The sequence below is a fragment of the Pongo pygmaeus genome, chromosome 15 (assembly GCF_028885625.2).
Source record: "Pongo pygmaeus isolate AG05252 chromosome 15, NHGRI_mPonPyg2-v2.0_pri, whole genome shotgun sequence".
NCBI classification, from domain to species: domain Eukaryota; kingdom Metazoa; phylum Chordata; class Mammalia; order Primates; family Hominidae; genus Pongo; species Pongo pygmaeus.
In genome coordinates this window covers 63333754-63348238 of record NC_072388.2, presented here as the reverse complement: position 1 = coordinate 63348238, position 14485 = coordinate 63333754, and the positions used below count along the sequence as shown (strand labels likewise).

Below are 14485 nucleotides of genomic sequence, written 5' to 3'. Positions count from 1 at the left end.
ACTGCACCTGGCCTCTTCTATTTTTTTTTTTTTTTTTAATTGTTAAAAGTAAAAAGTAAGGCTGAGTGCAGTGGCTCATGCCTGTAATCTCAGCACTTTGGAAAGCTGAGGTGGGCGGATCACCTGAGGTCAGGAGTTTGAGACCAACCTGGCCAACACGGTGAAAACCTGTCTCTACTAAAAATAAAAAAAAGCCAGTCGTGATAGCGGGTGCCTGTAATCCCAGCTACTCGGGAGGCTGAGGTGGGAGAATCGCTTGAACCTGGGAGGCGGAGGCTGCAGGGAGCAGAGATTGTGCCACTGCACTCCAGCCTGGGTGACAAGAACGAGACTCCATCTCAAAAAAAAAAAAAAAAAAAAAGTAGCAAAAAATTCAAACATAGAGGCATACAGAATAAAAACACACCCCAGATCACATACCTCTTTTCAGAGGTAATCCCTCCAAACACTCTGGATTATATACCTTCAGATTTGTTGAGATACACATGTACATAGTTAGCATATTGAGTACCTATGAGATGCCAGTCACATAGTTTTGCTTTTGTTGTGTTTTTTAACCTAAATGGTATCATACCATATATATATATACCTCTCTGCAACTAGTTTTCTTCACTTAACATTAGACCTAATATTAGTGGGCATTTAAGTATTTTTAGTGTAGAGAGCTGACTTTGGATAAGGAAGAAAGGAGAGGAAATATTAAAAGCACTAGAAATCCTATCATATTATAACGTTAAAATAAGATCAAATTTTAGCCTCAATTTTTAATCCATATACATAAAGCTTCAGAATCTATCTTCTACTTAAAAATAAGTTCCTATGCAATTTGACTGAACTTAAAAAGAACATGTAACAAGCTGTTCAGAGAAATAAAATGTTCACTCTTCAAGCTCTGTAGCAGTAATTAAGGGTATCTAAGTTTATGTACTTCTATTTGCTTTCTATCCATTCCTCAGCGATCACATATGGGTCATACACCCCTTTTACTACCTATATGCCCATCCTGCCACCTCTAAGACATAAAGTTCCATAGCCAGAGATATGGGACTGGTGAAATGAAGATGGCTTATGATAAGACCTGCTGCCTTCTTAAAATTGCAACCACAGCACCTTTTCTGGAAGCCAGATCAAGTTTCAAGTAGGTACAATATTTCAAACCTCTGTAACTCAGGTATCTGTAAAAAGCTGTGAGGAATCATGTTCAGTATGTATCTAAATACAAAAAGCAATGTATGCACAAAGATAGTCATTAATGGGTTACTTCTAATTTGAATGCCTCGTAAAAAAAGGAGTCTTAAGGTAAATCTATGCCCCAGAATTCACTGTCATGTGGCAGTGAATTAAAAATTATATTTCTGGGCCAGGCGCAGTGGCTCATGCCTGTAATCCCAGCACTTTGGGAGGCCGAGGTGGGCGGATTACCTGAGGTCAGGAGTTCAAGACCAGCCTGGCTAACATGGTGAAACCCCATCTCTACTAAAAAAAATATAAAAATTAGCCGGGCGTGGTGGCACATTGCCTGTAAACCCAGCTACTCGGGAGGCTGAGGCAAGAGAATTGCTTGAGCCTGGGAGAGGGAGGTTGCAGTGAGCCGAGATCATGCCACTGTACTCCAGCCTGGCTGACAGAGCAAGACTCTGTCTCAAAAAAAAAAATACATATATATATATATATATATATATTTCTAAATGGAAACTACAGAAGTGGGAAAAATGTTCAAGATGGAGAGCCAAATAAACACAGGATACAAAATTATGTTAGAATTATATAAAACAAATCCACGCCACAATCTTATTCAAAAGGTGGGGGGAAAAAAGATGAAAAAAATACACCAAAATGTTGACCCAAGCCCATTTTAAGTAGGATGAAATTTCTATGTCTATAGTCATTTTTCTAGGATTCAGATAGACATTTAATAAATAATAAACCGTAGAGTAAGAAGCAGAGGGATAGGTATTATTTCTAAAAAACCAAAACTTTCTATTAATAAGAGTAGTTCAAGAATGAAACAAACTTGTTTGGAGAATGAGTACCCATATTAAAGCAGGAACAGAATGCTATTGAGGACAGTATAATAAGTGAAAAGAGCATGGGCCTGGGATCAGACAGACCTGGCTTCTTATCTAGCTTTGCCACTTTTGGGAACTTGCTTATCCTCATTGATCCTAAGTTTCCTGAACTGTAAAGGTAGGGATAATAATACCTCAAATACAGTATCATATATGAGGATTCACAGAGGCAATGTGTAAAATGCTTGGCATATAATAATGAAAGTAATAGTGGATGTTGTAATGGTGGTGATGCTTATTTAAGCATCAGGATAAGTTTGAGTTCATAACCTTAAAATTTCCTTCCAAATAGGAGTCCATTAGAAAGCCAGTAGTTAACCTACAAAAACTTTCAAGTATTAAATAGTCCAGGCTTGAAATAATGATATAAAGAGTGCAGAAGTTCCAAGGACCCTTTCTTATCTAGATGAGCAGTTTTATCATCAGCAACCAAAATTAATACAACTACATAGAAGATCAATATGATAGGCACATCTATAGCTATAGTCACAATTCAACTGAGTAAAAATACATATTCTTTTATTAACGTAAAACACTAAAACATTTAAATAAGAGCACTTATAGCATTTTAATGCACATTTATTCATTCAACAAACATTCATTGAGTACCTTTGGTATACCAGGCACTGTATAAAGTGTTGATCAGCAGCAGTAGCACAAGTATTCTGTATTCATTTGAGGAATTTTTACTTTTCCTAGATCAGTGATTTCATTCAACACGTATTCTGTAAAGCGCCCACTCTACAGAAGGCATCATGCTGTAGTAGAAAAAACAAGTGCTCCGGGTCAGACGGATCACAGTGTGAATCCCACTGCCTCCATGTTTCTACTCCTATATTCCCCCTATAGAGCTGGAAGCTGAACAAATGGAAGCTGAACAAATGCTGTGTCTAATTTTTAATCCTAACACAACAGTTTTTAGGCTGACCTAGAATTGTAGTTTAAGTAACATTATTATGCAAATGTCCAAGTTCTGAGTAAAACTGATTTTAGGCAGAGTAACTTATAATAGCAATCATTCACACATTAGTACCAGAAACTCTGTCCTTGTTACACCTCATTCAGAAAAGCTTTTTTCTTAAATTTTAATTATTATTTTTTTGAGAAAGGGTCTTACTCTGTTACCCAGGCTGGCGTGCCATCATAGCTCAGAATGTCCTCAATGGCATTGTGTTCCTGCTTTAATATGGGTACTCATTCTCCAAGCAATCCTTCCACCTCGCACCTTCTGAATAGCTAGCACTACAGGCATACGCCACCATGACTGGCTAATTTTTGTATATTTTTTGTAGAGATGAGGTCTTGCTATGTTGCCCAGGCTGGTCTCAAATTCCTGGGCTCAAGCAATCCTCCCACCTCAGCCTCCCAAAGTGCTGAGATTACAGGTATAAGCCACTGTGCCCAGCCCAGAAAAGCTTTAAGAAGGATTAATACACCAAAAAGAGGTAAAGGAGTATGCGGCAGGGGAGGAGGGATCTAAATTCCTGTGAGACTTTTAGGTTATCTCTTGAAGATAATTTTTTCATTAAAAATTTTTGAGGCCGGGCACAGTGGCTCACGCCTGTAATCCCAGCACTTTGGGAGGCGGAGGCGGGTGGATCACGAGGTCAGGAGATCGAGCCATCCTGGCTAACACAGTGAAACCTCGTTTCTACTAAAAATACAAAAAATTAGCCGGGCATGGTGGCGGGCACCTGTATTCCCAGCTACTTGGGAGGCTGAGGCAGGAGAATGGCGGGAACCCGGGAGGCGGAGCTTACAGTGAGCCAAGACTGTGCCACTGCACTCCAGCCTGGGCGACAGAGCAAGACTCCGTCTCAAAAAAAAAAAAAAAAAAATTATGAGGCATTCACTTTCATTAAATTATAATTTCACTCAAATTCCAAGAGGAGTTTGCTCTTTTTTCATTTTTTTTGACCTCTTTAATAATGCTGCCAAAAAAACTTAATGAACTTTATGTTCTAGTAAAGCCTATAAAAAGTTTTAAGTAAATGGACAGCTTGTATTTCAGCTGTTCTTGTTTTATGACTGAAATCTGTGATTGCTTTTGTTTGTACTACTAGCTGCATCACTGGTAGGACAAGTTTAGCACAACTAGAAGTCAAGGGCTCAGGCCTGAGAGCAGAACCTCCAATGTGACTCAAAGGACTTAATGTCATTCGGATAAGGAAAACAAGCTATATAATGCCAAGAGTTACCCTAAGGCTAGAAGGATACCCACTGTGCAGAACTCCAGCAAGAATTAAGGAGTTAGGTGATCCAAAAAGTTTTATACTGGATTTTTAAAATTTTAGTCTGAAAAAGTTTAATGGCTCATCTCAAGTTTAAAAACAGCCACCAAGCACATTAAGCATATTAAGTAATTTAGTCATAGATTTTTAGAGCTTAGATCTAATCTATTCTAACATTCTTATTCCACAGAAGGCAAAGATACAGGGTTTTTAACGTATCAGGGTATAGTTAACTGTGCTGAAGCACATACTAGGACTAAGGACTCCTGACCACCCAGATAGTAATAACCTCTATATAGCAATTCCTTGGTACTATACAGTATGGCCTTCTGGAAAGAACACTAAACAAGGACTGGGCATGGGTCCTTAATACAGGATTCGTTGGTTGGATGCTATTGAACAAGTGATTACCCCCATCTGAATTCTTTATCTGTAATGTGGCTTTATCCATACATGTCAATCTAGTCTTATTCAATAGATGTGTTCCCTAAGTTATACTGTGTAAGCTATTTCAGTAGATTTCTCACTGACATAGTAAGATTTCAGAAATATTTTTCCTCCATTGCTAGATCTCTCAAATTGGAAATCACAGTTTTGCTGGAAGTTTCTCTTGCTCCAGCCTTGGTAAATGATAATTTAAGGTCTATAAATAAGCATATCCAATGAATAAAGAAGTAACTTAAAGGAATTTTAAGGTGTTTCCGTGAGGCAAATAATCACCCTCTAAATTGTGTCATACACTTGCAGCACCAATGAGGCATTTGAAGATGATTCACTTAGCCTCAGTGAAAGTCTAGAGAGCCTAGCATCACAGTCCCAATTCAGCACCCCAATCTCTAACTGACTTACAATTACCCCTGGATCTCAAGGAAGATTTATGTATATATGTTTCCTTTTACCTATTCCTATGTCTTATAGGTTGAATGTATGTATGCATATGGATTTGAGGATTACAGAGTATTTTAAAAGTCTAAAATGTAATGAAAGGATTCTTACATTTTAACATCAGAATATTAGAATCTATTGAATACTCATAATGTTCCTAACACTGGATAGAGCATTGAAATGGAGGGTGGAGAAGGATGGTGTACAATAGAGATAACTGTATATGAGGGATTAAATTTGAAACCAAGAAACAATTTGAGAAGTTTAAAAAACTATATTGAGGCCGGGTGTGGTGGCTCATACCTGTAATCCCAGCACTTTGGGAGGCTGAGGTGGGTGGATCACCTGAGGTCAGGAGTTCAAGACCAGCCTGACCAACATGGTGAAACCCTGTCTCTACAAAAATACAAAAATCAGCTAGGCATGATAGCGGATGCCTGTAATCCCAGCTACTTGGGGGGCTGAGGCAGGAGAACCGCTTGAACCTGGAGGCAGAGGTTGCAGTGAACTGAGATTGAGACACTGCACTCCAGCCTGGGCAACAGAGCAAGACTCCATCTCAAAGATAAAAATAAAAATAAAAATAAAAATAAACTATATTGAATAAAGTTCAGCAAGAGTTTAGAAGAAAAGCATTAATTATACCAAAATAGTAGGCTTTAGTAAGGATGTAGGATTTGAGTAAAGCTTTGATGAATGAGTAGGATAAACAGAAAGCAAGGGTGAGGCATTTCAAGTATTTATATAGATGTGTATGTAAATAATTGAGGAGGGTACACAGCAGCTTGGCTGGAAATGTAATGGGACGGAAGGTAGATTTGCTTTACTGGACTGGTAGATGAAGGTTATCAAAATAGAGTAAATGACAACTGTAATACAATACTAATATGAATAGCTAACATTTGTTATGTCTCACTATATGCCAGGCTCTATTCCAGGCAGATGTATAGGGAGATGTATATATATCTCTCACAGACACATTACACATATACCCCTATGGATATATATGGATATATGCAATATATATGTGTGCATATCTCATACATATATATTGCATATATACACGTATGTATATACATGTGTGTATGTGTGCATATATGTGTATGTATCCATATAGAGGTATCATTTTATGTGTATGTATGCATATATAAGTATCATTTTAGCATTTAATCCTCATAACAAACCCTACAAAGTAGATGCTGCTATAAGACTCATTTTCAAGATTAAATAACAGAGGCATACAGTGTTATACAACCTTTGTAATATCACAAAGAGAGGACTTCATGGGATTAGAACACAGGCAATATGACTCTAGAGCCCAAGATCATGACCTTAAAGATTCTGCCATCTATAAAAATAATGTCACATTGGCAAAATTCTTTCCTAGAATACCATCTTGCAGGGTATAGGGTCCAATCTCTATTACATTCTCTAGGTTTCTCCTTGAAACTTCCAGGAATAACCAGTTGTAGAGGCTCCCAAAGATAAGAGGTTTTATTTCAACGCACTTTAGTGACAAACACGATCAAGTTTAGAAAATTTTATGCACTATCTGCACTAGTGGCTGTGCATCAGACTCCAAATTCAGTACTTAGCACAGGAAGTTCTGCAATTATAACTGGGTTATATCCTAAAACTTTATCTTTAATGTATTTGGAACTTGAAACACACATTCCCATAGAAACAATAATATAAATGGCGGCTTAGTTTTATACCCACACCCTAAAGACATAATGGAGCTGTATATTAAGCCTAACAGTGCAGTAGTATTACTTGTATCATTAGCACTGACAAGAGATCCAAGGAGCAGTGTGATACAGCAATGCCTACTGTACTGAAGTCTCAAAGACAGGGACAAGGCTTAATGGCCTTTGTTTTCCTTGTGCCTAGCACACTCTTCCCACATAGTTGACACTTAATACATGCTTGTCAAGTGAAGGAATTAAAAAAGAACCCAGAGAGCATATACTGTTTGTTTGAATACAAACTCTACCACTAGTTTACCTATGTGGGAACTTCTTTACTTCTTTAAGCCCAATTTTCTCATCTATAAAATTGGGATAATCATACTTCTCAGAGGACTCTTATATAAATTAGAGATGACAAATGTTCCTTTGCCTTTTCAATCCAAGCATAGTACAATTTTTAAAAAATTAATGTCATAATTACAGTTTATAAAATTTTATGAAATGATCAAGTTCAACCCACTGCTTTATAGATGAAAAAGCAAACTGAGGCCCTAAGAGGTTAAGTGGCATGTTCAAAGTCACATTTAGTTTTAGTGGCTGTCAGGATAAGACCCTGGTCTCCTCAATACTGGTCTAGAGCTCTTCATACTACTCTAACTGCAGCCTACACATATATCATCACCTGGCTAGCTGTTTTCTCCTCTGAAAGAATTATGTTTTGCTGAAATATAGTAGTTGTTCAAATTTGCAAGGGTTGTTTGCATCTACACAAAATGGCCTCAGACTGTTATGCTTTTGGAGATTGTGCTTTGTTGGCTGGTTAGTATTTTTCTGTCTCTTTACTTGCAAGCCAACAACTGTCACTTCTTGAAAGGTGTGCTGATCTCCTGTGACCCACCATTTCAATCTCTTCTTGGCTGTGAAATTAAACAAAAACTCATTGAAAATTGAATCTACATATCCATTCATCCTAAAGAGGGAGCACAACATCTTCTGAAGATCTAGGGAAATGCTCATAAGTAAGATGTAAAGTTTTAATTCCTGAATTTTGCTGACAGGCGATCATATTTCCTTCCTCTTTTGCATCAGGCCAAGGCACCAGATAGCTGAGGGTGCCAACCAAATAACTTACAAGTAAGTGAGATGTTCCTGTAGTTCAGTTGCATTATATTCTAAGAAATGAACTTATCCACACAGAAAGCAGAAGGAACACAGTGGCTTCTGGAATATTCCTCTCTCCCTCCAGAAGCAGAGGAGGAAAAGTACATTTTAACCCATTCATCCTAACTAGGCAGCACAGCATCTTCTGACCACCAGAGGGCACTGTGTAAACAGTAGGCTCTTCTCAGCTAAAAACGCTTCACCAGGAAATCCCTTAATGCACATGGCATTCGTATTCTTAGGGTTCGTTTTGTAGGACTTCTATTTCAAAGTACTAATTCTGTGGACTCAGATTTTGTCTGGAACCCACTTAAAAATGCCCCTCCCTGTACTTTGTCTCAGCTGCCACCACTATGTACCAATCACCTAGACTACTTGGGAGCTGCCTAGAACTTCTCCCTCATAATCAACCACTAAGTGTTGCCAATTTTCCCATTAAATATTTCTCAAATCTGCCCATCTACTCCATCCCTACCTTTCCTGCTCTCGCAAGGCCTCTATTATCACTCCTGAGTTATTAAAATAGGCTCCTCAACCAGTCTCTCAAATCCTTCCCTCTCAGGTAATCTTTTTCTTCCCAGAGCAATGCTGTTTTGAAGATGATTCATGAAGAAGAAAAATCATATCACACTATTTTACCACGGTTCCCCTCACATATCTTCAGGCTAAAGTATAAAATCATTATTGAGGCATACAAAGCCCTCCATGCCCACCCATCTAGTCTTACATGTTTAGCTACTGCCTGCTTCAAACTTCAGGTTCAAGCAACATAAAACTGCTTGTCACCACCTTCACCCTCTTCCACACACACCCAGTATACTTCATGAATTTCTTACTTCCCCTCCAGTTTTACTCATACCGATTGGTTCTTTGGGTCTGAACCTCCCACATATCATTTAAAAATCAGTTCATCACCTCCTGCAGAAAGCCTCTGTAACACCTTTCTCTCCCACTATTTTAGGTTTTGATCTCATTGTATATTACCTCTTTATTTTGCACTTTTTACACTGTATTTTAATAATCAGAACAGCTACATGAAGTAGGTGTTAAAGCACAAACTAACCAGACTGCCTGGGTTCATATCCTGGCTCTGCCACTTATTAAGTGTGTGACCTTGAGTAGGTTGCTTAGTCAATTTGTGCTTCAATTCTCTAAGAAGGGATGGTAATCCTTTCTACCTCTGAAGAATTATTGTTAAGTATATCTCTCATGGAATAAGTGCTAAATAAGAACTGGTTATAATTATGTGTTGGTCTCCCCCATGAGACTGTGAGCAACTTTAAGGCGAGGACTTTGGCTTTTTCATTTCTCTGGAATATTAAGTATTCAGTAAATGTTACTGAATGAATAACTGGTGAGGCAGCTCTATGATGATGAGAGGGATTACCCAGTTTCCTTCTTTGAGCAGATCCTACACATTTTTTTTTTTTTTAATTGAGACGGAGTCTTGCTCTGTCACCCAGGCTGGAGTGCAGTGGCACGATCTCGGCTCACTGCAAGCTCCGTCTCCCGGGTTCACGCCGTTCTCCTGCCTCAGCCTCCCGAGTAGCTGGGACTACAGGCGCCCACCACCACGCCCAGCTAATTTTTTTTTTTTGTATTTTTAGTAGAGACAGGGTTTCACCATGTTAGCCAGGATGGTCTCAATCTCCTGACCTCGTGATCTGCCTGCCTCGGCCTCCCAAAGAGCTGGGATTACAGGCGTGAGCCACCACACACCCAGCCAGATCCTACACATTTTTAAAAAAATTGTATTGTTTCCAATTTTGTGGCTCCAGTTTTGTTTAATTCAAACCAAAATCCTGAAAACGTCACAATCATATAATTGAAATTCAACAAAATGAAACCAATAAAAAATATCATAAAATGTATGTTCATTCTAAGAAACTTAACTCCATTTTTAAGCCTTAAGATTCCCCCTGATCCCAAATAACCTAACACACCAAAAGCCTTGCCATTTCCCACATGCTGTTCCTTTGCTTAGAACCTTTTCAATGTCTAGCTCACTCTGTTTGGGACTTTTTTTTTCCTTTCTTTTCTTTTGAGACAGGGTCTGGCTCTGTCATCCAGGCTGGAGTGCAATGGGGCAATTTCGGTTCACTGCAACCTCCGCCTTCCAGGCTCAAGCGTTCCTCCCACCTCAGTCTCTCGAATAGCTGGGACTACAGGCACGCGGCACCACGCCCAGCTAACTTTTGTATTGTTTGTAGAGACAGGGTTTCGCCATGTTGGCCAGGCTGGTCTCAAACTCCTGAGATCAAACAATCCGCCTGCCTAGGCCTCCCAAGGTGCTGGGATTACAGGCGAAAGACATTGTGCCTGGCCTCTTTGGGAAGTTTTTTCTGATCTTAGGGTGAGGCAGATGCCTCTCTTCTGTGCTGCCAAAACAGCCTATACATACAACAATATGGTACCAATAATGCATCATCCAAACTGTGATGATCTATTACCACACTTAAGGCAGATATCGTAATTATTTGGCTCCCCCGCTTTACTGCAAGCTCCTTGACATCAGGGCAGTATCGCAGTCATTACTAAATGTCTGACATGTAGTTGATATTTGATGAGTTTTTGAATGAATAAATGTTTAAACAGGTAAGTTTTATTTTGCTTATCAATTTTTTGTTTATTTCAATCATGGCAACTTTTATATAGTGGCTGGAAATTAAAATTAAAATTAAAATTTAAAGCATTTTCCCATACATTATACAACTGATCTCACAACCACCCAGAGATAGGTATTTTTATTATCCTCATTTTGCAAATGAAGAAACAGGTTCAGTGGTTGACTTCCCCGAAACTGCTTATCTTGTAAGTAGAAGCTGAGACTCTCGATTCAAAGCCCTAAGTTTCAGTTTGTGTAAACCAGACAACACTCTTCTGAATATGACTATTAGCTGAAGTGCCCCTTTGGAACATTCTAAGCCTCCTAGAGTCACCTTTTTCATGAATCTAAAAGCTCTCATCATTCTCTTACTGCCCCATCTTGCAGGAAGAATGTCCAGTCCCTTCCCTAAATCCCCTTCCATCTGCTAACTCCCCACTGTCCACCAGAGCATGCCTCTTCTAATACTTCAGATTCAAAGTGGGGATGGAACTCATCTCTAAAAAGGACTGCATGCATCTCATATAGACAAAAGAAAATCTGGTTAATTCTTTAATCTTCAAATTTTATTTTGAAAACTATTTTAAATTCAAAGACAGAGTAGTATAAAAACCACCCATGTCCCCAACACTCTCAAATAACCAATGTTGTAATTAACTTTCTATGTACTATTTTGGGGCTCTGTTTTTAGATCATCATCAACTTCTTCACAGTTCATTCTTCTTAAATACACATGGTTAAGGAGTCCCTGCCGCTTCCTCCCCAATATCAGTCTCTTCCATGCCACATCTGAAAACAGCAGTCACTGACCCTTCTTTTGTCTAATTTCCTTTCCATATGTTCAGCATGCAATCTTTGGTGCTGATCAAGAGGAACCCCATCCCATATCAGCACAGGGATATATTGGCAGTGGTCTTCATGGCAAGTATACCCACTCCTTCCTAATTATAAATTATGAAACTCTCTATAAAGGTGAGGGTTTGCTTTTGTTTTCATGTGTTTGGCTGCTGTTAATCAATCCATCAGAGGCTGGGCAACAACATTAACATGAACAAAGTATGAAAAATAGCCCACCATGATACAGTAAGTATTTAATAAGGACAAACCTAAAATAGCAGCCCAGTTACTTAATCAAATAATTTTAAATCAGCCCAATGCAAAACACTCCCCTTTCCTCTACCTGGCAATTCTTACCAACCTGAGTAATGTGAACAGAGAACATGAGTCCATGAATCACCACAGGCCATCCCCAGGCAGAGTGAGGCACACACAGCTGTGATCAAATGTTGCCTTCTCTCGTTTTAAACAAGGAATTAACTGTACACAGTGATTATCTCTGGGGAGTGGGAGTCAAAATGACTTTCATTTTTGTATTTTATGTACTTCAGTACAGGCTGAATTTTTACAAAGAGCATGGATTTTATAATAAAAAAATTTTTTCCATTTTGAGAAAAAATAGACATGAGTAACCCTTAATTTGGTTCACATAAGAATATGAGAAAAAATAATTTCGCCATTTTAGCATGAGATACTAGCACAGAAGAAAATGTCAGGAGAAAACATTCTATAGAGACCAAAGTGGCCTCTCAAGAAGATGTTCCTCAAATATATCTCGATTTTTTGGGAAGACAACAGATTGCAGCTTATTAACAAAAATCTATGGGAATTTTTCTGTATTTCTATACCAAATAGTTTCCTCTCCTTTGCACCAAAGGCTTAGTGCTTTTCCTGGCTAGAGGGCAAGTCTGAAAGCAGGTACTTCTTTTCTCCTGCACATTAGAAAGGGAAATTATGCTACAAAGAAAACGAGATACTCTTAAAAAGGTCCATGAACTGTATCTTCCCCAGAGCCTGGCAAAAGAGGAGAATGAGGAAGCAGTACAAAAATTTATAAGTGTTAAACTGAAATCAAAGCACAAGGTCAAGAGCAAGTGGCTGTGACTGTGCTCATGCCCTGCTAAGGCCCTGGTTAAATATGGTTTCTCTTTTCTCTGACAATGATACACCAGTCCCTTCCCCACAAAAACCCCAAAAAAGTAGGCCATCCTATTAGGAGTGGGAAGAATAGAAAGGCTTCAGGAAAGACTGTTCAACCTGAGTTATTCAATACCATGAAAATGTGGTATTAATGGAGAAAGCCTGCTCATAAAATGAATGTTAAGAGGTTACCTGAAGACTCTACTGTAGACGTTATGTTTATTAACCTTTGGAAAGCATTTCACCTCCACTATGCTTCAGTTTCCTGTTTTTGTTGTTGTTGTTGTTTGTTTTTTTGAGACGGAGTCTCGCTCTTGTTGCCCAGGCTGGAGTGCAGTGGCGTGATCTCGGCTCACTGCAACCTCCGCCTCCCAGGTTCAAACGATTCTCCTGCCTCAGCCTCCTGAGTAGCTGGGATTACAGACGCCCGCCACCACGCCAGGCTAATTTTTGTACTTTTAGTAGAGATGGGGTTTCGCCATGTTGGCCAGGCTGGTCTCGAACTCCTGACCTCGGGTGATCCACCCGCCTCGGCCTCCCAAAGTGTTGGGATTACAGGCGTGAGCTACTGCGCCCAGCCCAGTTTCCTGTTTCTTTAAGAGGAGGAACCCCCTTTCTAGCTCCCAAAGTCATCCAGTTATTATTGAAACTTTATTAGATATCCAGCAAGTGATTCAAAAGCAAAGTTTTGAGGTTCTGAGCAAATGATGGCCAGCCATCATTCAAGCCTCATCTTTTTGTACTCAATTTTCCCGGTTTCTCCACATCGTTATCTATCTGCACTGACAAAATTTCATGGAATCTAATTTCTCCGTTTCAAAGAAGACTGTGATTGCTCTGTAAATTATGAGAACTGCATCCTTCACCAAATCTGCTTCAGAGTGCCTCCAACTTCAGCTCAAGACATTGATCCTAGGTTGCCTCAAAAAGCCTCGGACCACTCTTTGGGTTCAAGTGTCAAAGGGAACACTATTTCTTGTAGTGATACATACCGTATGGAAATACACTAACACCAATACAGAATCTGCGTGCACTGCCACACTGAAATTCGATTTAAGAACATTATCACACACATACAAATGTCCTATCAGAAAACACCAAAGATTTTCATCAACCTCTTCCTGATGCGCCCAATTTAGAAAATGTCATGTCAACCCTTCAGATCATGTACATGCGTTGTTTAGGTAGAAAGGGAGACTGGGTGGGGTGGCTGAGCTCAGACCCTGCCTACATACTTTAGTAGTAACGACTCCCGATCTGCATACAACACATTTACCGAACTTCTAGTAAGCGCCCACCGCTGCAAGTGAAAGCACTCCCTTCCCAAGAAACAGATCTTTTCCACTTAAAATTCCCAAACTCAGACCTTCCACTTTTTACTGAACAAAAAGCGTGTGTGCCGGCGAGAGGGGGTGGGAAACAGCGTAGCAAGAATTTGCACGGATCTTACGCCTCCTCCCTCGGAGCGCGCCCAAGTCTGCAGCCTCGGGCTCCGGGACACTTCCCCTCCTACCCGCCGCCGAGCCGCAGCTGTAAGTTGAGAGAAGCGGGCTCTAGGCACGTCAATCAACCGGGTTCTCCCGCCTCCCGTCTACACCTCCCCTCCCCCCTCGAAAAAAATAAAGGCAGAGAAAGAAAGAAAAGAAGGTAACTAATTTGGGAACTAGTCTCCGTAGGGGCTTCGCCTCCGACTCAGGGAGGCCGCACGCCCGGGACCTGACGCGCCGGCAACAAGCAGGCGGCCTGGCAGCCGCCCGTCACCGGGTCCTCGCAGCGCGTCCGCCGCGCTCCGGCTCCCCGCACGGATCGGCACCGCTCCGGCCCCGCACTCCGCCAGGCCCGCGGCCCGTCGCCCTCCGGCCTGGGCCA

General features: G+C 40.2%; 1 protein-coding gene across 12 annotated transcripts in view; it reads right to left on the bottom strand.

Annotated features, from left to right (window-relative positions):
- The window catches only part of ZBTB1 (zinc finger and BTB domain containing 1), a 29771-nt gene that overhangs the window by 14185 nt on the left and 1101 nt on the right, over positions 1-14485 (bottom strand). For 4 of the 12 annotated variants that reach the window (XM_063651673.1, XM_054449836.2, XM_054449840.2 and 1 more), the window contains exon 2: positions 2679-2827. The exons of 3 other annotated variants lie outside the window; for them this stretch is intronic. The gene's annotated coding sequence lies outside the window, so the exon portion shown is untranslated. Of the gene's footprint in view, positions 1-2678; positions 2828-7555; positions 7791-14066; positions 14349-14485 lie in introns of those variants that run through there. 5 more of the 12 variants (XM_054449835.1, XM_054449842.2, XM_054449839.2 and 2 more) reach the window with 3 other exon arrangements.